General features: G+C 40.7%; 1 protein-coding gene across 1 annotated transcript in view; it reads left to right on the top strand.

The window, feature by feature from the left end:
* The window catches only part of rps15 (ribosomal protein S15), a 151,032-nt gene extending 127,216 nt beyond the window's left edge, over nucleotides 1-23,816 (top strand). The window contains exon 5 of the mRNA XM_033982938.2: nucleotides 23,807-23,816. The gene's annotated coding sequence lies outside the window, so the exon portion shown is untranslated. The remainder of the gene's footprint in view (nucleotides 1-23,806) is intronic.
* Nucleotides 23,817-24,814: the final 998 nt, after the last annotated feature.

Below are 24,814 nucleotides of genomic sequence, written 5' to 3'. Positions count from 1 at the left end.
GTAGCAGCTTTGTCACCACCTACAGGCTAATCATTTATTAGAAGCTTTTCAATCAAAATTCAGAGCTCACCACAGCACAGAAACTGCACTTCTTAAAGTCACAAATGATTTATTATTATCTGCTGACTGGTCTAAGTCCTGGTTCTGTTGAACTTCAGTGCAGTGTTTGACTCCATCAAACCTCAGCTGGTTTAAATTCTATTTATCTGATAGGTACCAGATTATTAATGTAAATCAGAGGTCCTTGCCAAGTTCTAAAGATGCCTACAGTGTGCCACAGGGTTCTGTACTTTGCCCAATCTTGTTCACACTTATGTGTAATATTATCAGAAAACATGGCATTCATTTCCACTGCTCTGCTGATGACACACAGCTGAACTTATCAATGAAACCAGATCAGACTGATGGAGTAGACAGACTTAGTGCCTGTGTGAAGGACACAAAAACCTGGATGACACTTAATTATCTGCTTCTTAACCCAAATAAACAGAGGTCATTGTTCTAGGCCCCAAAGGCCTGTGAGACTTTCTATCTGACCAGAGAGTCACTCTGGACAGTGTCAGTGTAGCCTCCAGCTCGACTGAACCTTAGAGTCTTATTTGACCAAGAGCCCTCACTCACAGCACACATAAACCAAGCCTGTAGAACAGCCTTCTTCTACCTGTGTAATATCGCCAAAATCAGAACAATCTTTTCTAAAAATGATGCTGAAAAACGTATTCACACATTTGTTAGATCAAGGCTTGATTACTGTAATTCCCTACAAGCTGTGTGTCCTAATAACTCTACAAAAAGCTTTCAACTAGTTCAAAATGCAACAGCCGGGCTCTTCATTAGCTTCTTGTTGAAGTCTCATTTGAAACAGGCTTAAAACGTTCCTCTTTGAATTAGCTTATGGCCAGACAAGTTAGGAGCAGAAATATAATCAATAATTTTTGTTACACTGCCTTAGAAGCAGCTATGCTGTCGGAAGTATGGTAACCTGAGCACTATCCTGTGTTTCCCCTACTTTCCCTGTCAACAACATTCACTCTTCAGTTCACCTGGAGTTTGTTCACTGCTATGACTGTCCAGTCATGACTGGACCATAGATGCCCTTCCTGTGCCCTGATCCTGTTCTGTGGAGCCGGACCCTCCCTTTCCTCTCCAGGCTAGGATGACCCCTGCCCTACCATGGATAAGCCTCCTTCATTGTGGTCCTCCCCGAGTTTTCTCTTTTTCCCAACTTGGTTTTTGTTTTTCTAGTTTTTTCTTGGTGAGAAGGAGGGTCTAAGGACAGGGGATGTTCTGGGACAGTTATCCATTTGCTTGTTTTCTTGTTTTGTTTTTTTTGTTTTTTTTTTACCAATGTCTGTTTCATTATTGATTTTCTAACTTTCTGTTTGTTAAATCAATTATTAAACTTTTATTGCCTAAAAGGCAACTGCTGTTGTGATTATGGGCTTTAAAAAAATAAATAGAATTGAATTAGGTTCTCCTTGTGTAATACTCACATAAATCAAAGTATAGTTTTTTCCATAAATATTCCAGGGACACGAATCCACGTTCAACCTGGTTTGATAGGTAGCCCCTGCAACAGAAGCATTGTCAGTCAGTCAGCAGACATGGCCGATTCTCCGATACCGATACTCACTCACACAGATCATAGTCACAATCGATACACACACATACTACACACAACTGATACTCACACACACACACACACCCACACCCCACACACACAACTGATACTCACACACACACACACACACACACCCACACCCCACACACACAACTGATACTCACACACACACACACACACACACCCACAACTGATACTCACACACACACACACACACCCACAACTGATACTCACACACACAACTGATACTCTCACACACATAACTGATACTCTCACACACAACTGATACTCTCACACACAACTGATACTCACACACACACAACTGATACTCACACACACAACTGATACTCTCACACACATAACTGATACTCTCACACACAACTGATACTCTCACACACAACTGATACTCTCACACACAACTGATACTCTCACACACATAACTGATACTCTCACACACAACTGATACTCTCACACACAACTGATACTCACACACACACAACTGATACTCACACACACAACTGATACTCTCACACACATAACTGATACTCTCACACACAACTGATACTCTCACACACATAACTGATACTCTCACACACAACTGATACTCTCACACACAACTGATACTCACACACACACACCCACACCCCCACAACTGATACTCACACACACAACTGATACTCACACACACACACACACACACCCACAACTGATACTCACACACACAACTGATACTCTCACACACAACTGATACTCACACACACAACTGATACTCACACACACAACTGATACTCACACACACAACTGATACTCACACACACAACTGATACTCACACACACACACAACTGATACTCACACACACAACTGATACTCACACACACAACTGATACTCACACACACACACAACTGATACTCACACACACAACTGATACTCACACACACAACTGATACTCACACACACAACTGATACTCACACACACACACAACTGATACTCACACACACACACAACTGATACTCACACACACAACTGATACTCTCACACACAACTGATACTCTCACACACAACTGATACTCACACACACAACTGATACTCACACACACAACTGATACTCACACACACACAACTGATACTCACACACACAACTGATGCTCACACACACACACACAACTGATACTCACACACACAACTGATACTCACACACACAACTGATACTCACACACACACACAACTGATACTCACACACACACAACTGATACTCACACACACAACTGATACTCTCACACACATAACTGATACTCTCACACACAACTGATACTCTCACACACAACTGATACTCTCACACACATAACTGATACTCTCACACACAACTGATACTCTCACACACAACTGATACTCACACACACACAACTGATACTCACACACACAACTGATACTCTCACACACATAACTGATACTCTCACACACAACTGATACTCTCACACACATAACTGATACTCTCACACACAACTGATACTCTCACACACAACTGATACTCACACACACACACCCACACCCCCACAACTGATACTCACACACACAACTGATACTCACACACACACACACACACCCCCACAACTGATACTCACACACACAACTGATACTCTCACACACAACTGATACTCTCACACACAACTGATACTCACACACACAACTGATACTCACACACACAACTGATACTCACACACACACAACTGATACTCACACACACAACTGATGCTCACACACACACACACACACACAACTGATACTCACACACACAACTGATACTCACACACACACACAACTGATACTCACACACACAACTGATACTCACACACACAACTGATACTCACACACACACACAACTGATACTCACACACACAACTGATACTCACACACACAACTGATACTCACACACACAACTGATACTCACACACACAACTGATACTCACACACACACAACTGATACTCACACACACAACTGATACTCACACACACACACAACTGATACTCACACACACAACTGATACTCACACACACAACTGATACTCACACACACAACTGATACTCACACACACACACAACTGATACTCACACACACAACTGATACTCACACACACAACTGATACTCACACACACAACTGATACTCACACACACAACTGATACTCACACACACACACAACTGATACTCACACACACAACTGATACTCACACACACAACTGATACTCACACACACACACAACTGATACTCACACACACAACTGATACTCACACACACAACTGATACTCACACACACAACTGATACTCACACACACACACACACACACATCTAATACACACACAATCGATACTCACATACGCCTGATACTCACAGTCAGTACTCACAGAGCTCACACAACAATACCAAAGTGCTTTTCATTCTTAGCTTGTACCTTCGGTGGAACAGAGGCCAGCCGCGATGAGCACCAACAGGAGCATGTTAAACCAGCAGGGAGCAGTGCGCCCTCAGTGCGTTTGGTCCCTGAGAAACTAAAAACAAACAAAAAAATGTCATAAGAACTCTCTAAACATTAAGCCCATGTTTTCCTCGATCATTTACATTAGTGACAAGGTCCATACACACAACACACTGTAACTAGATATTTGACTTGCCCCCATGTCTGTTTAACACAACAGGTATAAAGGATTATGGGAGCTCTCTGAAAACTTGCACTCTTGTAAAGCAGACCTATTCTGCAAAATACATATTTCAACCATGTTATAGTTGTTTCTTTCTCATTTACGCTCTCAAAGTATCTGTATCTGGAGTGGTTCGTGCATGTTTGAGCAACCTTTAACTACTTATTTTCAAGACGCCATTTTGCCAATCAACCCGTTTTCACTGCCACCAGTACACGCTCTGTGCTAATTTCGTTCTCCAGTTTTATTTTCTTAATTGATGATACTGCTAGGATTCGGCAGCGTCACGTTGTCATAAAATCCGCTGCTCACTAGTGTGATCTGCAGCTATCCACAGGAGAGGCTGACAACATGCACCTCTCTCTTGTGATGACATTTATGATGAGGTTAACTAGTTTCTTTTATTAAGTCGTTTTAGATGAATATTGCAGTTTAAAATGTACAAATTCTAACATAATGATCCACAGGTGTTTATAACTATAGAGCAGACATAAGCTCAATAACTGCGCTTTAAGAAAAGGTAGCAATATGAACAGTTTTTGCTTATGGTCTGTCTAAAATCTGTAGCTTGGTAGTTAAGTAATAATAAAAATAAAAAAAATAAAAACCTGGCCTCTCTCTTCATCATCTGGCCCCTCCCACAATCACCTGGCCCCTCCCACATTCACTTGATCCCTCCAACATTAACTTGCCCCGCCCACAATCTCCTGGCCCCTCCTGCATTCACTTAGCCCCTCCCACATACACCTGGCCCCTCCCACAATCACCTCGCCCCTTCCACAATCACATGGCCCCTCCCACATACACATGGCCCCTCTCATATTCACCAGGCCCCTCCCACATACACCTGGCCCCTCCCACATTCACATGGCCCCTCCCACATGCACCTGGCCCCTCCCACATTGACTTGCCCCCCCCCACATACACCTGGCCCCTCCCACATACACCTGGCCCCTCTCTCACTCACTCAGTTCCTTCCACAAACACCTCGCCCTCCCTCTAAAGCCTCACTCACCTTCCTTTTTTAAATTTTATTTCTGTTTTCGTGTAATATTAAACATCTTTAAGTGTCCAAAAAAGTGTGATGTCAATGTACAGCGCAGTCAGACTGTGTCAGATGCTCTCCCATCCTCCTGAAACTGCAAAAACTGTGTGCAAAATTGTAAAGTCCACCTGAACAAGTGAGACACAACACACGTCGAATGGATATAAAATGTACAGAAAAAGTAGCACAAGTTTTTGCTCTTCTGAGGCCCAACCAAATTGAAAAAATACTGAAATTATGACTCTTTGACTCAGTAGAATCAAGACTTGAATTGTTGCCATACTAATCATCATCATCATCATCATCATCGTCAAGAGTGTTAAATGTGTAACTGAAGAAATAAAATCCTATTTCCTTCCAAAGAAAATTATTTGAACTCATTTGAATTCAATTTATCAATTTAATCGATCTTTTGCCCGACACTAATGACGTGTATTTAAGACTCACCTGAGGAGGAGAGCCGAAGAGCCGTGCAGTGGAGATGCGCCGTGTCACTCGTTATGAGATGGTCCGTCCTGGCCTCCCTCTTAAGACTCTTGATCTGAGCCTGGCGGCGCATTTTTTTCTGTTTCATAATCACCTGTTTGACTTGTTCACAGAATTCCCTCCCATTACCACAGCCATCAGGCATTTCATCCAGAATACTTTGACTGTGTCCTTGGGCAAGACACTTCATCTCCTATGTGTGTGAATGGGTGAGTGATTTCTTGATGTAAAGCGCTTTGAGTGCCTTGAAGGTGGAAAAGCGCTATATCAACAAATGTTACAGTTGACCAACTCATAATTACTGCGTTGGAATCAACCCTGTTTCACAAAGCAGGATGGACGAACTCAGAGTTATCCCACTCAGACAGGATCAACTCAGAGTGTCTTGTTTCAGAAATCGGGTTTGGCAGTTTGAGCGTCACTCTGTCCCTGTTACAATATCTGTGCCTTTCAGAATGTGTACAGAACAGCTTTTCCTTATTTGCATGTTGTGCTTGAAACTACTTTGTCAGACTTTGACATTGTTATGTGTCATTTTGTAAGATTATGAGAACAACACAGCTGCACAGTACAAGCCAACTGCAGGAGTTTACCAAGTAGACATATTACAACTCACTGTTTTGTTTTCATTCTGCCTTTATTTTAATAATATGAAATATTCATCTAAAACAACGTAATAAAAGAAAAGAGTTTGCTGACTTCTGCCCAATGGGAGCAGAGAAGCGATTTAAAGATTACTCAAATATATGCAAATCACTCCAGCTTCGAGAGGGTAAATGAGAAGGAAACAACTATAACATGCACTGCAAATTTTCCACTTTGCCATAAACTCCCACCTCTTAAAGTGTATATGTAAGTCTGCAGATTCTACTCCAAAACTGTAATTCAAGTACTCTTTTTTTGGAGTTGTTTTTGGGCCATTTTTTACCCTTTTGGGGAGTTAAGATTTGAGGGTTTATTATAATATTGATTTTATCCATATAAAATTATAGAAAAGAGACATTATCTGATAAAAAAATAACATTTTATTTAGCAAATACTAAAATAAAACATTTGTATCTACTTCCATTAAAATACATTTGTACTTTTGAACATGCATTTAAAAAACAAAAAACAAAAAAACCAAACAAAAAAAAACCTGAACATTAAGCCACAGCCTACCTACCTTAGATATTTCCCGGGGCACATTCCATGGATACATTTGAGATGCCAGAAGAAAAGCAAAGCAGCGCTAAATAACAGAGCACAAAGGTGACATCTAAACATCTTGTTGGACCGGGAGTCATCATACCTCAAGCTAATGACAAAATTACATTGAAAACAGTATGGGAAACACCTCCAAATTTGTGCCTGACTGGCAGGGAAGCTTTTTGTTAAAAACAATGAAACTTGGGTTTTTGATGATCCCTGGTCGAGGACATATGGCTGTAGATTTCATATGGCTGTGATCCTCAAGACTTTGGAAGGACTGAAATAAACACAAAATATAACAATCATTTATGAGACACCTGCTTATAAAAAGGTGCAAGGTTTTTTTAAACAAACCTTGTGATATTTCACCAGATGTTCTGTAGCTTCCTCAACACTGATTTTCTTTGCCCACTTTTTTCCAGCAGCTTGCGGTAAAAATACAGCAGAAGCATCAGCGAGGACATATCACTGTCCCACTCTAAAACAAATCATTACCTGTCACTACAAATACAGTGAATCAATGCTAACTGTTATCCCTTGTGAGGAAATAAATTATACACAAGTTGTTTGTATTTACCTGGCTCCTCTGTGGGGCTAGTAGCTTCACGGAGGACAGCCTTTGGACATTTTTGAAGAAGAGATGTCTCTTTTAGGGTCTGTGCTTCTTTGATTTCTTTAAAGTTCATGGTCCATTTTTCATGGAATCTTGCAGAAACCTCATCTTCAAACATCAAAGAAAAGTCTTGTAAAATCTATTAATGGAGAACCAGCAATAATTATTACCCCCCTTTAGTATTCACACATCTTGTGGCAGCATAGGAAAGAATGAATTCACATTTCATATTTACCAGTCTTTTGTCTCCATAAAGCGAGGAAACAGCTGCAGATTATCCGAAGACTGTTGTGGATCATTGTGGAGCTGTTGCCGATGACTGAAGGTTTATCTCATCTTTGAGGCCAGTTCTTTGTCAGCTGAGTGAAAAGTGTCACTGTTTCCAGGCATTCATCTCCTGAATGCTGCGCAGCAGAAGCAGGCAGTCCAGGAGACACTGGGCCACCTTTGCGTGGCTGCTTGCTGCGAGCTGTAGACACCGTTCTTAACTGGCACTGCACAGTTTTTAGACACCACTGAAGGAATCCAGAGTTGCTTTCCATGTCATATAAGTGTTCCTAAAAAACAACAGATTTAGCCCAATTGTGAGAAAGTGAAGACTTACATGTCTCTTTTTGGAACATGAATCCTTTTGCGAGGGGAACATTTCTATTATGCCAAGAGCATGAAACTCTTTAGTTTGTTGCAAACTGCTCTCCTATTAAGAGAAAAACATGAAATAGTTCATAATAATAATGAAGTTGCAAATACAAGACATTTGTGATACAATATTTTCTTAACCTTTTTCCCACATGGCAACAACAGTGACATTAACTGTAGGCCTTTCTATTCTCCACGTGAGTTCACTTCATTTATTCTGGCCACTGTTTACATCCCTCCGTGCGCGGACACGCACGAGGCCCAGCGCGTGCTCGCGGAGCAGATTCTGGATGTGGAGCGAACCTTCCCGGACTCTTTACTGATCATCCTGGGGGATTTTAATAAGGGAAATCTGAGCCAGGAACTGCCCAAATATAAACAGTTTATTAATTGCCCGACGAGAGAGCAGAAGATGCTGCATCACTGTTACACAACAGTCAGTGGAGCCTACAGAGCCGTGCCCCGCGCTGCTCTAGGGTTCTCTGATCACGTCACGTTCACCTCATCCCTGCTTACAAACAACGGCTGAAACTCTCCAAACCTGCTGTGAGGACATCTAAGAAGTGGACCAGTGAGGCTGTGGAGGAGCTTCGCATGTGTTTGGACACTACAGACTGGGAGGCTGCCACAGACAGTTTGGATGAGTACACAGACACTGTGACATCATACATTCAGTTCTGTGAGGACAGCATCATTCCATCATGCACCAGGGTGACTTTTAACAACGATAAACCCTGGTTCACACCCAGACTGAGACATCTGAGGAGGGAAAAGGAGATGGCTTTCAGGGCAGAAGATCGTGATGGCTACAGACAAGTATGCGTTTAGCAAAGAGGTGGAAAAGGCTAAAGCAAAGTACAATACACGTCTGGAGCAGCAATTCTCCACCAACGACTCTGCTTCTGTCTGGAGAGGGCTTAGGCAAATCACCAACTACAGGCCCAAAGCCCCTCCCGCCGTGGACAACAAACAACTAGCAGAAAAGTTAAACAGCTTTTATGCGAGGTTTGAAGTTTCACACCCCTACCCCTCCTCCCTCACCATCATGGACATTACCTCCAAACCCACCTCGGACGCCATTAACCCACGCCATTAACCTGGCCCTTCACTTCATCCTCCAGCATCTGGACTCCCCGGGAACCTACGCCAGGATCCTGTTTGTGGACTTCAGCTCTGCATTCAACACCATCCTCCCTGCTCTGCTCCAGGACAAGCTCGCTCAGCTCAACGTGCCTGACTCCACCTGCAGGTGGATCACTGACTTCCTAACGGACAGGAGACAGCGCGTGCGGCTGGGGAAGAATGTCTCGGACACTCGGACTATCAGCACAGGATCTCCACAGGGCTGTGTACTTTCTCCCCTGCTCTTCTCCCTGTACATCAACTGCTGCACCTCCAGCCACGACTCCGTCAAACTGGTTAAGTTTGAGGATGACACCACCCTCATCGGACTCATCTCGGACGGCGATGAGTCTGCCTACAGGAGGGAGGTGGACCGGCTGGTGTCCTGGTGCAGCAGCAACAACCTGGAGCTCAACGCCCAGAAGACAGTGGAGATGATCTTGGACTTCAGGAAAGTCACAGCCCCCCTGCCTCCCCTCACCCTGACGAACTCCCCCATCACCACTGTGGACTCTTTCCGCTTCCTGGGCACCTGCATCACCCAGGATCTCAAGTGGGAGCCGACCACGACCACGACACGGCCATCATTGAGTCCATCCTCACCTCCTCCATCACTGTGTGGTTCGCTGGGGCCACTGCCAGGGACAGACAGAGACTGCAGCGCATTGTGCGCTCTGCTGAGAAGGTGATTGGCTGCAGCCTTCCATCTATACAGGACCTGTACGTCTCCAGAACTCGGGGGCGAGCAGGCCGTATAGCAGCTGACACTTCTCACCCTGGACATGGAGTATTTGAGCCACTTCCCTCTGGCAGGAGGCTACGGTCCATTGGGACCAGAACCTCTCGCCATAAGAACAGTTTCTTCCCCTCTGCCGTTTGTCTCATGAACACTTTATAATATCTGCACTAAACTGGACACTTTATAACACTGGCCACTTTAATAAGCCACTTTGCACTGTTGTTCTGATGCTGCTGTTGTATATATTTTCTCCCTTTAAGTATTTCATTTGATTTTTTAAGCATATCTTTTTAACTTTGTGCATGCCCTTATTTGTATTTGTATTTATTCAGTGTGTTTATGTTGCACTTTTTCACCGAAGCAAGTTCCTAGTTTGTGAACTGTGTTCACAGACTATGGCAATAAAAGTCTTCTGATTCTGATTCTGATTCACCATAATGTGTCAAGTTGTATCTTCAAAGTTCTAGTTTCTATGTCTTCTTTAGTTACATTTCTGCTCTCAGGACTACATCTCAGATTTTTTTCCACATTCTGAAATGAAAAAAAAAAAAAAAAGAAAAAAAAAAAGGAAAGAAATAGAATCTGTAAATATTTAAACATATTTCTGGTGTGAATTCCACTGTCTGCTCAATGGAAATCATGTAACTTTGTCTAAACAATTCCACAGTCACAAACTTACTTATCTAACATCTATATAATATACAAGTGTATACTACAAGTGTTTTATTGATGTAAAATGTATATTGTGTCAGTGGAAATAATTTAAGATTAAGACTGTTTAACATATCACCAGAAAAGTTGCATAGTGCATCTTTAAAGCATCATGAAGGCCGTCTACCACAATAATTGCAAAAACACATTTTTTTGCTTGATCTGTAGGATGAACAGTATATAATTTCACTCATAAAAAAGCCTCACTGCTTAGGCTGCTTGAGATGGACAGTTTTTAGATCATTCTCATCTTCTAAAATGCTCAAGTTTGTCAGACATGATATGCCATGAATGCACACATACATTAATACTACTTTTCCTGTCTTACTTACCAACTGTCATGTTGTCAGACAGGTTTGGGGCGTCACAAAATGCATTTAGGTCTGTGTAGGTAGACAAATTCACTGGCTCCAAGGGAAGCACTAAAATCAAAAACTCCTTTTAAAAAGCATAGACATATCTCCTAGAACATACTTTAATAAATCATACTGATGTACATTAGGCCTACTTGCAGCAATGATGAATCCCATGTCTTTAGCAGCCAGATCTGCAAAGACGTCCTCATCAACGTCCACGCCAGGAACAAAGGTACAAAACAAATGCTGGCTGAATGGTCTTGTGAGTGAAGATTTTGTTCAAGAAGAACAATCCCCGCCATCTCCACTGAGGCCTTACTAAAGCACATTTCCAACACGATTGGCCCAGAAGCAACGTGTACTCAGACTGCCATCAGTCATTCTATTGCGAAGTTGGAATTGTCACTAGATGACAAAATTGACAACATTATTAAGCATATTGATGAGATTGCTGTTTCTTCTGACATAAATGGAAGTTGCTGAGGAGGAGGTATGCATCTTGGCGCTGGAGAACGACGTGATGCCGTTGAGAGTGGATGAGTTAAATTCAATGTGGAGTTGGCGGCCAAAGTTGTGGATCTTGAAAGCCGTTTGAGGCAGGATAATATTTGTTTGTTGAACCTGAGGGAGGCTGTGGAAGGTCTCAAAGTCTGGATCAAAAACGTGCTTCAGAAGCATTTAAGCGCTGGGCTAATGAGACTGGTTTGGTGGATCTGTGGATCATGCTGAATCCTGGCACAAGGGATTATACACACAGGTCGACTAGACACAAATCATTCTCTAGAATTGATTATTTGTTGCTTTCAAAACATTTCCAAAGTTACTCACAATCCATTTTCTCAAGGCTTTCATCACTTGTGCCTCATTAACATCATGCCTTCCATGTGCTCTTCGTTGGTGCTTTAATAGTACTTTTCTTTGTAATGACAGTTAGCTTTAATAAAGGCTCTGTGGATGACCCTAGAATTTTATAGGATGCGGTTAAAGGTTTTATTCACAACAATGCAACTCGCTATGCTTCCTATGTAAAGAAATACAGAATGTCCAGACTGCATGTGTTACAGAGTAAAGTTAAAGTCTTTGACAAGCTAATGCAACAATGTTATGATGATGACATGGCTCATGGCTCTTCAACATGATTTAATCAAAAAAGAGATTAACACTATTCTTAAACACTGTGCTGAATTCATTAAACTAGACAGCATTGCTATGTTAATGGAGCCAGACCAAGTCATCTACTTGATCTTCGGCTCAGAGCGGATTAGCACTTCTCGGACATTTCCTCTGTTAGGGATTCTGACGGACAGATTTTAGTGGAGCCATCAGGTGTTAATGCTGTTTTTTCCTCATGTTATTCCAAATTATACACCTCTGAGCTGCTACATGATGAATAAACGTGTAATAACTTTCTTGAGGGCACACATTTAGCTAAGCTGGCTGAGGACGAACTACATAAACTTAACCACCCTATTACTTTGAGTGAGCTTAAAGATGTTGTTTTAGTTATGTGCAGAAGTAAATCTTCTGGCCTCAATGGGATACCCCCTGAGTTTTATGCAGGTTTTTGGGACCATATTGGACCTTTGATATTGCTTATTTAGAGTTGTCCACAGTGTACATGCGTACTACAAAATAGAAAACTCTTAATCTCTGGAACCAAACTGTCTGATCTTAAAGCTGCCTTGTTGTCATATAAACAATAGGCCATGAGTGGTTAAGTCATATTGTTATCAAAGTTTGTCTAAGTTTAATGTGGTATGTACAGGCGTAAATCTTATTTTCTGTTACTTTTTGTCTTGGACCTGTTATGGGTGTTTTTTGTATTTGGCCAAAAATGAATAAACATTTGCTAACATAAAGATTTGATTTGGTCTGAACTACAACAGATGAGCTTTGTGCTTCTCAAAAAGGTTTGTTTTTGTTTTCCAATATTATTTCCAAATTAAAGTTATTTTTGAGAGACCGGTGTGTTGTTTTCACATGTTTTAATATGTTTCAGAACTTTAATTTGGAAAGTCAAGTCCCTCTGCCCTCATCACAGTCACAAGCTAGTTAGCATTAGGTGACAGCTTTTCCAGTTAGTCACTGTCATCCATTTGTGGAAAATCAAACTCTTAAACAGGACTATGAGCTCTTGCACTGATCACAGGCTGCTGAAAATATGCATCCATTTTAATATTTATTACTCTATTTGAGGTCAGTTTAGATACCTGACCTCAAATAGAGTCCACACCCACAACTTTTTCCAGAGCTTCAGCTTTGTCCTCCAGTGTTACCTTCTTAATCAATGATACACATAGGATTCAGCAGCATTGTGTAGTCATTTTGGTACAAATACAAAAATTCAGCTGCTCTTTAGCTTGATCTGCAGTTATCCATAGTAGGGACGACGGCCTCACGACTCATTGTTGTGATGATGTTTATGTTGTATGTTGCATATTTAGATAGATTATAACTATAGAGCAGACACAAGTACTATAGGTCTTCTTTAAAACCATACTTCTGAACATTCTCCATGGAGATAGATACAGTTTATGCCATACAGTGGAATATTAGAACCAAAGGAACAACATGTACACGAAAGCAAGAAGCAGGTTTTTTATGTTTTTGTCACTGAAAAAACATATTCTTGTTTCAGCCCCTGCGGTTACTCTGTAACAGAGCCTCTTAAGTATTGGTGTCTCTCAGAATGTGTACAGAACAGGTTTTCCTTATTTGCATGTTGTGCTTGAAACTACTTTGTCAGACTTTGACATTGTTATGTGTCATTTTGTAAGATTATGAGAACAACACAGCTGCACAGTACAAGCCAACTGCAGGAGTTTACCAAGTAGACATATTACAACTCACTGTTTTGTTTTCATTCTGCCTTTATTTTAATAATATGAAATCACAATATTCATCTAAAACAACGTAATAAAAGAAAAGAGTTTGCTGACTTCTGCCCAATGGGAGCAGAGAAGCGATTTAAAGATTACTCAAATATATGCAAATCACTCCAGCTTCAAGAGGGTAAATGAGAAGGAAACAACTATAACATGCACTGCAAATTTTCCACTTTGCCATAAACTCCCACCTCTTAAAGTGTATATGTAAGTCTACAGATTCTACTCCAAAACTGGAATTCAAGTACTCTTTTTTTGGAGTTGTTTTTGGGCCATTTTTTACCCTTTTGGGGAGTTAAGATTTGGGGGTTTATTATAATATTGATTTTATCCATATAAAATTATAGAAAAGAGACATTATCTGCCAAAATAAGACATTTTATTTAGCAAATACTAAAATAAAACATTTGTATCTACTTCCATTAAAATACATTTGTACTTTTGAACATGCATTTAAAAAACAAAAAACAAAAAAACCAAACAAAAAAAAAACTGAACATTAAGCCACAGCCTACCTACCTTAGATATTTCCCGGGGCACATTCCATGGATACATTTGAGATGCCAGAAGAAAAGCAAAGCAGCGCTAAATAACAGAGCGCAAAGGTGACATCTAAACATCTTGTTGGACCGGGAGTCATCATACCTCAAGCTAATGACAAAATTACATTGAAAACAGTATGGGAAACACCTCCAAATTTGTGCCTGACTGGCAGGGAAGCTTTTTGTTAAAAACAATGAAACTTGGGTTTTTGATGATCCCTGGTCAAGGACATATGGCTGTGGATTTCATATGGCTGTGATCCTCAAGACTTTGGAAGGACTGAAATAAACACAAAATATAACAATCATTTATGAGACACCTGCTTATAAAAAGGTGCAAGGTTTTTTTAAACAAACCTTGTGATATTTCACCAGATGTTCTGTAGCTTCCTCAACACTGATTTTCTTTGCCCACTTTTTTCCAGCAGCTTGCGGTAAAAATACAGCAGAAGCATCAGCGAGGACATATCACTGTCCCACTCTAAAACAAATCATTACCTGTCACTACAAATACAGTGAATCAATGCTAACTGTTATCCCTTGTGAGGAAATAAATTATACACAAGTTGTTTGTATTTACCTGGCTCCTCTGTGGGGCTAGTAGCTTCACGGAGGACAGCCTTTGGACATTTTTGAAGAAGAGATGTCTCTTTTAGGGTCTGTGCTTCTTTGATTTCTTTAAAGTTCATGGTCCATTTTTCATGGAATCTTGCAGAAACCTCATCTTCAAACATCAAAGAAAAGTCTTGTAAAATCTATTAATGGAGAACCAGCAATAATTATTACCCCCCTTTAGTATTCACACATCTTGTGGCAGCATAGGAAAGAATGAATTCACATTTCATATTTACCAGTCTTTTGTCTCCATAAAGCGAGGAAACAGCTGCAGATTATCCGAAGACTGTTGTGGATCATTGTGGAGCTGTTGCCGATGACTGAAGGTTTATCTCATCTTTGAGGCCAGTTCTTTGTCAGCTGAGTGAAAAGTGTCACTGTTTCCAGGCATTCATCTCCTGAATGCTGCGCAGCAGAAGCAGGCAGTCCAGGAGACACTGGGCCACCTTTGCGTGGCTGCTTGCTGCGAGCTGTAGACACCGTTCTTAACTGGCACTGCACAGTTTTTAGACACCACTGAAGGAATCCAGAGTTGCTTTCCATGTCATATAAGTGTTCCTAAAAAACAACAGATTTAGCCCAATTGTGAGAAAGTGAAGACTTACATGTCTCTTTTTGGAACATGAATCCTTTTGCGAGGGGAACATTTCTATTATGCCAAGAGCATGAAACTCTTTAGTTTGTTGCAAACTGCTCTCCTATTAAGAGAAAAACATGAAATAGTTCATAATAATAATGAAGTTGCAAATACAAGGCATTTGTGATACAATATTTTCTTAACCTTTTTCCCACATGGCAACAACAGTGACATTAACTGTAGGCCTTTCTATTCTCTACGTGAGTTCACTTCATTTATTCTGGCCGCTGTTTACATCCCTCCGTGCGCGGACACGCACGAGGCCCAGTGCGTGCTCGCGGAGCAGATTCTGGATGTGGAGCGAACCTTCCTGGACTCTTTACTGATCATCCTGGGGGATTTTAATAAGGGAAATCTGAGCCAGGAACTGCCCAAATATAAACAGTTTATTAATTGCCCGACGAGAGAGCAGAAGATGCTGGATCACTGTTACACAACAGTCAGTGGAGCCTACAGAGCCGTGCCCCGCGCTGCTCTAGGGTTCTCTGATCACGTCACGTTCACCTCATCCCTGCTTACAAACAACGGCTGAAACTCTCCAAACCTGCTGTGAGGACATCTAAGAAGTGGACCAGTGAGGCTGTGGAGGAGCTTCGCATGTGTTTGGACACTACAGACTGGGAGGCTGCCACAGACAGTTTGGATGAGTACACAGACACTGTGACATCATACATTCAGTTCTGTGAGGACAGCATCATTCCATCATGCACCAGGGTGACTTTTAACAACGATAAACCCTGGTTCACACCCAGACTTAGACATTTGAGGAGGGAAAAGGAGATGGCTTTCAGGGCAGAAGATCGTGATGGCTACAGACAAGTATGCGTTTAGCAAAGAGGTGGAAAAGGCTAAAGCAAAGTACAATACACGTCTGGAGCAGCAATTCTCCACCAACGACTCTGCTTCTGTCTGGAGAGGGCTTAGGCAAATCACCAACTACAGGCCCAAAGCCCCTCCCGCCGTGGACAACAAACAACTAGCAGAAAAGTTAAACAGCTTTTATGCGAGGTTTGAAGTTTCACACCCCCTTCCATCTATACAGGACCTGTACGTCTCCAGGACTCGGGGGCGAGCAGGTCATATAGCAGCTGACACTTCTCACCCTGGACATGGACTATTTGAGCCACTTCCCTCTGGCAGGAGGCCACGGTCCATTGGGACCAGAACCTCTCGCCATAAGAACAGTTTCTTCCCCTCTGCCGTTTGTCTCATGAACACTTTATAATATCTGCACTAAACTGGACACTTTATAACACCGGTCACTTTAATAAGCCACTTTGCACTGTTGTTCTGATGCTGCTGTTGTATATATTTTTCTCCCTTTAAGTATTTCACTTGATTTTTTTTTTTTTTTTTTTTTAAGCATATCTTTTTAACTTTGTGCATGCCCTTATTTGTATTTGTATTTATTCAGTGTGTTTATGTTGCACTTTTTCACCGAAGCAAGTTCCTAGTTTGTGAACTGTGTTCACAGACTATGGCAATAAAAGTCTTCTGATTCTGATTCTGATTCTGAAGAAGCCCAGGATCACTGGACTTAATGACTACAGACCTGTGGCGCTGACATCTGTAGTCATGAAGTCATTTGAGCGCCTAGTCCTGCACCACCTCAAGTCCCTCACCTCCCCCCTCCTGGACCCTCTGCAGTTTGCCTACAGAGCCAATCGGTCTGTGGACGACGCCATTAACCTGGCCTTTCACTTCATCCTCCAGCATCTGGACTCCCCGGGAACCTACGCCAGGATCCTGTTTGTGTACTTCAGCTCTGCATTCAACACCATCCTCCCTGCTCTGCTCCAGGACAAGCTCGCTCAGCTCAACGTGCCTGACTCCACCTGCAGGTGGATCACTGACTTCCTAACAGACAGGAGACAGCGCGTGCGGCTGGGGAAGAATGTCTCGGACACTCGGACTATCAGCACAGGATCCCCACAGGGCTGTGTACTTTCTCCCCTGCTCTTCTCCCTGTACACCAACTGCTGCACCTCCAGCCACGACTCCGTCAAACTGGTTAAGTTTGCGGATGACACCACCCTCATCGGACTCATCTCGGACGGCGATGAGTCTGCCTACAGGAGGGAGGTGGACCGGCTGGTGTCCTGGTGCAGCAGCAACAACCTGGAGCTCAACGCCCAGAAGACAGTGGAGATGATCTTGGACTTCAGGAAAGTCACAGCCCCCCTTCCTCCTTATGTGTCATTTTGTAAGATTATGAGAACAACACAGCTGCACAGTACAAGCCAACTGCAGGAGTTTACCAAGTAAACATATAACAACTCACTGTTTTGTTTCCATTCTGTTTTTTTTAATTTTAATAATATGAAAATTTAAAAAAATACAATTGGAGAGCAACATAAGTGCAGAGCAGTGGGCGTATGCCAGTGGAGGTGAAAACAGGTTATGGTAGTTTGAAAATAAGCGATTTAAAGATTACTGAAATATACACAAATCACTCCAGATACAACTTCGAGAGGGTAAACTAGAAAGAAACAACTATAACATGGTCTGAATAGGTCTGCTTTAACACAGTCTGACCATAAAGATTTGACTGATTTGAACTGCAACAGATGAGCTCATTTGTTCTGTTAAAAAAGTCCTTTTCAAAAGATTAGTTTAGCTTATAATATTATTTCCAAATTCAAGTTATTTTTGAGAGACCGGGGATGGTAACACCTCTCCTTCTAGGTTCAGATTCCCTGTTGTCCTGTTTTTTTTAGCTCTCTTAGATCTATTGAAGGCCCATTTTGGATATCCACAAGCAGAGATATCCAAATGGATATCCAAAATGGGCCTTCAATAGATCTAAGAGAGCTAAAAAAAACCAGGACAACAGGAAATCTGAACCTAGAAGGAGAGGTGTTACCATCCCTTACACCGCGGGTGTGTCTGAAAAACGTCAGAGAATCTTCAGACAGTATGAGATTCCTGTCTTTTTCAAACCCACAAACACTTTAAGGCAAAAACTGGATCACCCAAAGAACAAAACCCAGAGCCATAAACAAAGTAATGTAGTCTTTGTCCGCCGTGCATCTCCATCTCAAAGCCACTAACCACTCCTTTGAAGATAGTGAAGTTCAGATCTTAGCCAGAGAAAAGAAATGGTTTGGGAGAGGAGTTAAAGTAGTTATTTTTGTTAGGAAAGAAAATCCTTCCTTAAACAGAAATTGGGGCCTGAGACATAATCTCTCCCCCATCTACAACTCCATCCTCAGACCCACAACAATGAGAACAATAGCAGGGTCGTTAAGGGCTGAATAGGGTAGTTATGCATCCATTTTAATATTTTTTCTTGAGTCAAGACAATCTAAAAACCTACACCCGACTGTGTTTGCTAATGTGTGCGTTGTGTCACCATGGTAACAGCTGATCATTCCTCTACAGACTTACATGCCACTGGAGATTATCAATACAGGAGGGGGACCCAGCACACATTCTTGGGGGCGATATGTGATATGTGAGATATGTGCTCCCATCGTCACCACTTGGGCCCTGAACCCCAGAGTAGAAGGCAGAGTTCAGTCCCAGCTCCCTGAATTTCCGTTGGCATGTGGGATATTTTAACTTTGGAATAGGAGTAGTTGCCTTTTTAAAACATGCAGGAAGCCGTCACGTTTTTGGACACCTGACCCCAAATAGAGTCCGAACTCAGAGCTTTTCTGCTGTTGACCCGCAGCACAGTCCTACTCACGTATTAAGAATAAATAAAACACATACATGTGGAAATAAATGAATATAAAACAAAAATAATTCTAGAAATAAATACATCTACAATAATACAAATATATTTCCATACATAAAAAAAGATATTTGTGCTTTTCATTGCCTGTATCAGCATTAGGCTCATTAATTTTGCCTTTGTCTTATCATGCAGGCTTGAGAACTTCTTCTGTTTCCACTTTTTATGACAGATATGAAATATATTTTCAAAATTTGAACGTGACAACTCAATCCAGTCAGTGTTTCTGTTTTCTGCATTAACTGGTGTAATTCAGAGTTGGGTGATTTATGTCACCCTGTGCTGACAAATCTGATCTTAAATCACTTACATTTTTTCCTAACTGAATAAATAAGGGAACGATTAGAAAAAACAATCTAATATGGTCAGGTTATGATCTTGTGCAGTACTTTCTTTTCTCCACCAGATAGCGGCCTGAATCCACTGGTTCCACTGACCTCCTCAGTGGAACCGTTTAGGCTGATTCAGCAAAGTCCTCTCTAATACAGTACCCCGTATGTACTGTATGGAAGATTCTCTGCTGAACCTTATCATTATCTGATTGGGATTGACTCCACAAACTTGCCATATTTATATATGTATGTATGTATGTATGTATGTATGTATGTATGTATGTATGTATGTGTATGTATGTGTGTATGTGTATGTATGTATGTATGTATGTATGTATGTATGTATGTGTGTGTGTGTGTGTGTGTGTGTGTGTGTGTGTGTGTGTGTGTGTGTGTGTGTATGTATGTATGTATGTATGTATGTATGTATGTATGTATGTATGTATTCATTTATTTGATTGGGACAGTGCATGTTAATGAACAGACATGATACAACATAAAAGTAAACACACCGGATTATTTCAAAAGGTTTGACCACCCACTTCTCAGCTATTTTAGATATAACAGGAAGTATGCTTATAGGCCGCTAATTAACCATATCTGTTTTAGCACCTGATTTAAATAAAAAGAAATAGGTTCTTTAATAATGGAGTTGTTCACATGTAGCTCCATTGTCTTGTTATTTTTGTTTGATTGACAGTCAAGCAGTTTGTTTAGATGTTGCCAAATCATTTCACCATTTCCTTTTGCATTTTCTATTACATTTATAAAGAAGTTAGCTTTGGCCTTAGACTTGCTTTATTTTGCATATGAGCAAATCTCTGTCTGTTTATGATTAGACTTGTTTTTAGAAATTGTTTCAGCAACTGGTCTCTAGTTTTCATCAGATTCCCGCATTCTTGGTTCAGCAATTGCAAATTACGTTTTGTCTTTTTTACGCGTCCCTCTAGTGGAGAAGGTCGATATAACATCTTTAGCACTTTACTTGACTGCTGCAAATTTGAGGTTCATTTTATGGATTAAACTGGATATTTGCATCTCTAGTTTAAAGTGCATATTGCAGATTAGAGTAGACTACACATCTCATCTTAACATCATTATATTTAAAATTGTATTAAAAATGTTGCCTACTATTTGCTTGTTTTTTTTTTAAATTTAGGTAAAGTTTATCATTTAACTTCCTGGTTGGACACAGGCAGCACATATGACATACACAGAGGTAACTGCACAACCGCAACAATAATGTAAACAAGAGCCAAGATTTCTAAAATGTACAATAGATTATACTAATTATACTAATAACATACAGTAAATGCCAATGCCTTTGTTTTGTGGAATGAAGGTTTAAACTATGAGAAAAATGACTTCCTTGTACGTAAATAGTCTCTGCATTTTGGATCAAGATTCTGTTTTAGAACTTTTCACCGCTGTTTCCTGTATTTTTGCCCTTTAATTTTCCATTTTTCTTCACAAACTGTCATTTATTTATTTATTTCAATCATAAAATTCTGACCTGTCGTGACTGATTTCTGCATAATTAACAACAATTTTTAAAAAATGTAATCAAATCGGTCCATAGTGGTCCATGGGTGTACACTAGTCTATGTGTCTTATACTTGTTCTGATACAGCTCAAGATCATTCTAAAGATATTCAGGAAAGATTCATTTCTGTCCTGTGAATTTGACTTTTGAGTATTGATATTTGTTCAAAAGAGTATCTAGTTTCGATACAAGATTTAATATCTGATTCGCGATATGTTTGACAACGTTGGTTTAAGAATAGTGAGAATCATTGTCATAGCCGTTATGTCAAAGCTTTCAGATGAAAATCCCAAAGGAAAAAATTAATGCATTAAAGTGGTCTCTCGTAGCATGCAAACCTACTTTTTTTTTTTAAATATATATATATATATATAAAGTAGTATTTCCAAAAACTATTCTCTGCCAATATCTGCCAAAACCCCAGTGTAAACCATATACACGAATATATATCAAAGTGTTGACTTAACAGATATAGTAGGTCTATTTTATTAAATTTTTCTTTCTGACTGTATGTAATAATTGAATCAAATCGTATTATAAAAACATAACATTGCATATGGTTTGGACATCTTGGACAACCACAAACGCACAGCGGGATCTGGGAGGAGTGGGTGTCAATTTGCATTTAAATGAAGAGGTGATTTTCTCCATCGGACGAGAACAGGCGCTCTATGTGGGTGCTATATGCAGGGATACAGGGATGGCCATAGTGCAGTAATGAGTATAATTTGGTGATGACATTGATTATGTTGATGCGCAGCTGTCAGTAGAAGGGAGGGAGTGGGAGGTGTATGTCGGCGCTGGGACGAGGGAAGGCACGTTAGAGCTGGGGCAGGGGGGCATGTCGGCAAAGCTGGGAGTAAGACGAATTGTGATGTGTTTGTGCGTATGGAATATTTTGTAAAGTTTTGACCACACAGTAACAGTTGCTTTGGCTTCCTAAAAAAGAGAGTATGTAAGTGTTTGGATACAAAGTAAATGCGTTCAAATATAGCTTTTACTGATAATAATTTTAATGCTGATTTATTTTTAAATGCAAAAACATTGGACATAATGGTGTTTTGGTTTCATTTGGTTTGCCAGTTTCAAAGCTGAAATCCAGTTGGTTTAAATCTAAAAGGACTCTGTCTGATCTGAATCATCACTATGTAAACCCCAGCACCTGCAGCCAATCATGAATCAGTGCTAGTGCAGCCTCTGTCCCTTTACTGAGGATGAGAAAAACTTGTGTCCACTATAGGATAAGGCAAAAGAGTGCTGGCTGCGTACTGTTCCTTTAAATTGAAGGTCTATCCTTGGGTCGTCCACTTATCCACAGTGATCCCGCTCCCTGGACCCGCTCAGCTCCTCAACTGTCTACCTTCATTTGCATTATATTCTCTGTAAATAACCTCTGTTAAAGCTTTTACCCAAGTACAGTGGTTATACACATACACAAATACACATTAAAGTGGTCTCTCATAGCAAACCTATGCTTTTTATACTTAAAATTGTAAATTCAAAAACTCTTCTGTCATAATATCTGCCAAAACCTCTGCCAAAGCCTATATATTTCTTCTTCATAGGTAATAATTTGGACATTTCAAATTTCCAATAAAAACATAAAGGATGCAACTGTTTTTTCTTTACTGAATCTAGTACATCAAATGGGCAGATTCAAATTATTATTAGGAAAAAAATACAATGGTATAATTTGTCACAGATATTTTTATAACGTGGCATAAAAATGAATATGTTTGTTTTCGTGAATGCAATATCACGGAAGTGCAGCTGACAGCCTATAGAGGGCAGTATTGCAGCAGCTACAGTCATGTGTGTGCCCTATGGGTCTGAGCAGACTGTCCCTGCACACTGCAGCCTCTCATGTGTTACCTGGCACATGGCAAAGCCCATGAGATGCCTCTTTAGCTCGGCTCTTAGCAGCATGATGCTAACGGATAGGCCCCAGGGAGCTTGTCTGCTATTGATGAGGCTGATGTAAGTCTGAACTTTATCAGAACAAGTTCGGTGAAAGAGGACTTTAAAGGTGCACTATGTAACTTTTTTGGTGAGGAATCTGCCACTTGCTTGTAACTTGGAGATGGTATTGCATTGCCTGAAATGCTCCACAGAAAGCTGCAGCATTAAAATATCAATCTAGCGGTTCATTAAATTGCATTATTGCTAAAACGTCTTGAAACTTCTCACTGAGTGGACTTGCACTTCCACAGATCAGAAATATAACATCTCCAAGTAATGTCATACAGTGTAACATTTGTGGCAAAGCATAAACATCTCAATAGGGAAAACCAGGTGGTGGTCCCTCCACTAGACACAAAGTACACCTTTAACTCTCAAAATACAAAAACTGAGCTTATGTGTGTGTGGGGGGGGGGTGTAGGTGTGTGTGTGTGTGTGTGTGTGTATGTGCGCAGATGCGTGTTTGTGCATATGTGTGTGTGTTTTGGTCAGAACAAAAAGTTATTGAACATGTTGGTCAGCAGTGTCTTAGTATGTACTACACCCATGTGATGCACTAATCATTGTCCAGGCTGCAGCAGACCTGCACATTTGTCTCGCACTCTGACCATCACCAATCTCACAGTTTTTACAGCCAAGTTGGGTGATGTGTCTTGCCAAAGAACACAATGACATTGAACTTCCAAACTTAGTGATAACGGGCCTTTGATCTATATTTTTTGCAGTTTCCTGATGAAAAATGCAGAGAGAAGCGCTTTGTGCATTTGTGGATCAGGAGATGTTTGTGATTTTCTCAGTTGGATTTTAGACACATTAGATTTGACTGTTCTGACACTTCAACTAAAGGTGTCGCCTTTCCCTGATAGTTTTCAGTGTGAGCCATCTCAGACTGATAATGTGGAGAACTCGAGTCATGACCTCCACATATGAACGTCATATGGCAGGTCAGCTCTGAGTTTCATTCCAGTATTCTGTTGTGCACCTCTTACCTCACATGTCACTAGTGTTATGTGTTATCTGTTTTCAGAGATGGGTAGCACTCAGTTACATTTTTCAGTACTTTTTTAGCAGAATATATTTACTCCTACTTGAGTGATTTAAAATACCTGTACTCTTACTTGAGTAAACGTTGTGGTTCCTCTTCCTCTTGAGTAAGTCTACAAGTGACAAAAGCTTTATGTCGACAATATGAAATGATTTGAACATTTGTGTTTCTTGCACTGCTCCTTCAGATATGGTTTAGTTTAGAAATGTGTTAATTTTTTGTCTGTCCTTTAAAAATACCAGATTTTGTGCATAATTTAACATTTTGTCCTTACCTTGTCATTACCTTCACATCAAA

The sequence above is a fragment of the Periophthalmus magnuspinnatus genome, chromosome 17, assembly GCF_009829125.3.
Source record: "Periophthalmus magnuspinnatus isolate fPerMag1 chromosome 17, fPerMag1.2.pri, whole genome shotgun sequence".
NCBI classification, from domain to species: domain Eukaryota; kingdom Metazoa; phylum Chordata; class Actinopteri; order Gobiiformes; family Gobiidae; genus Periophthalmus; species Periophthalmus magnuspinnatus.
The sequence above is the reverse complement of the archived record's forward strand: the minus strand, read 5'-3'. Positions and strand labels throughout refer to the sequence as shown.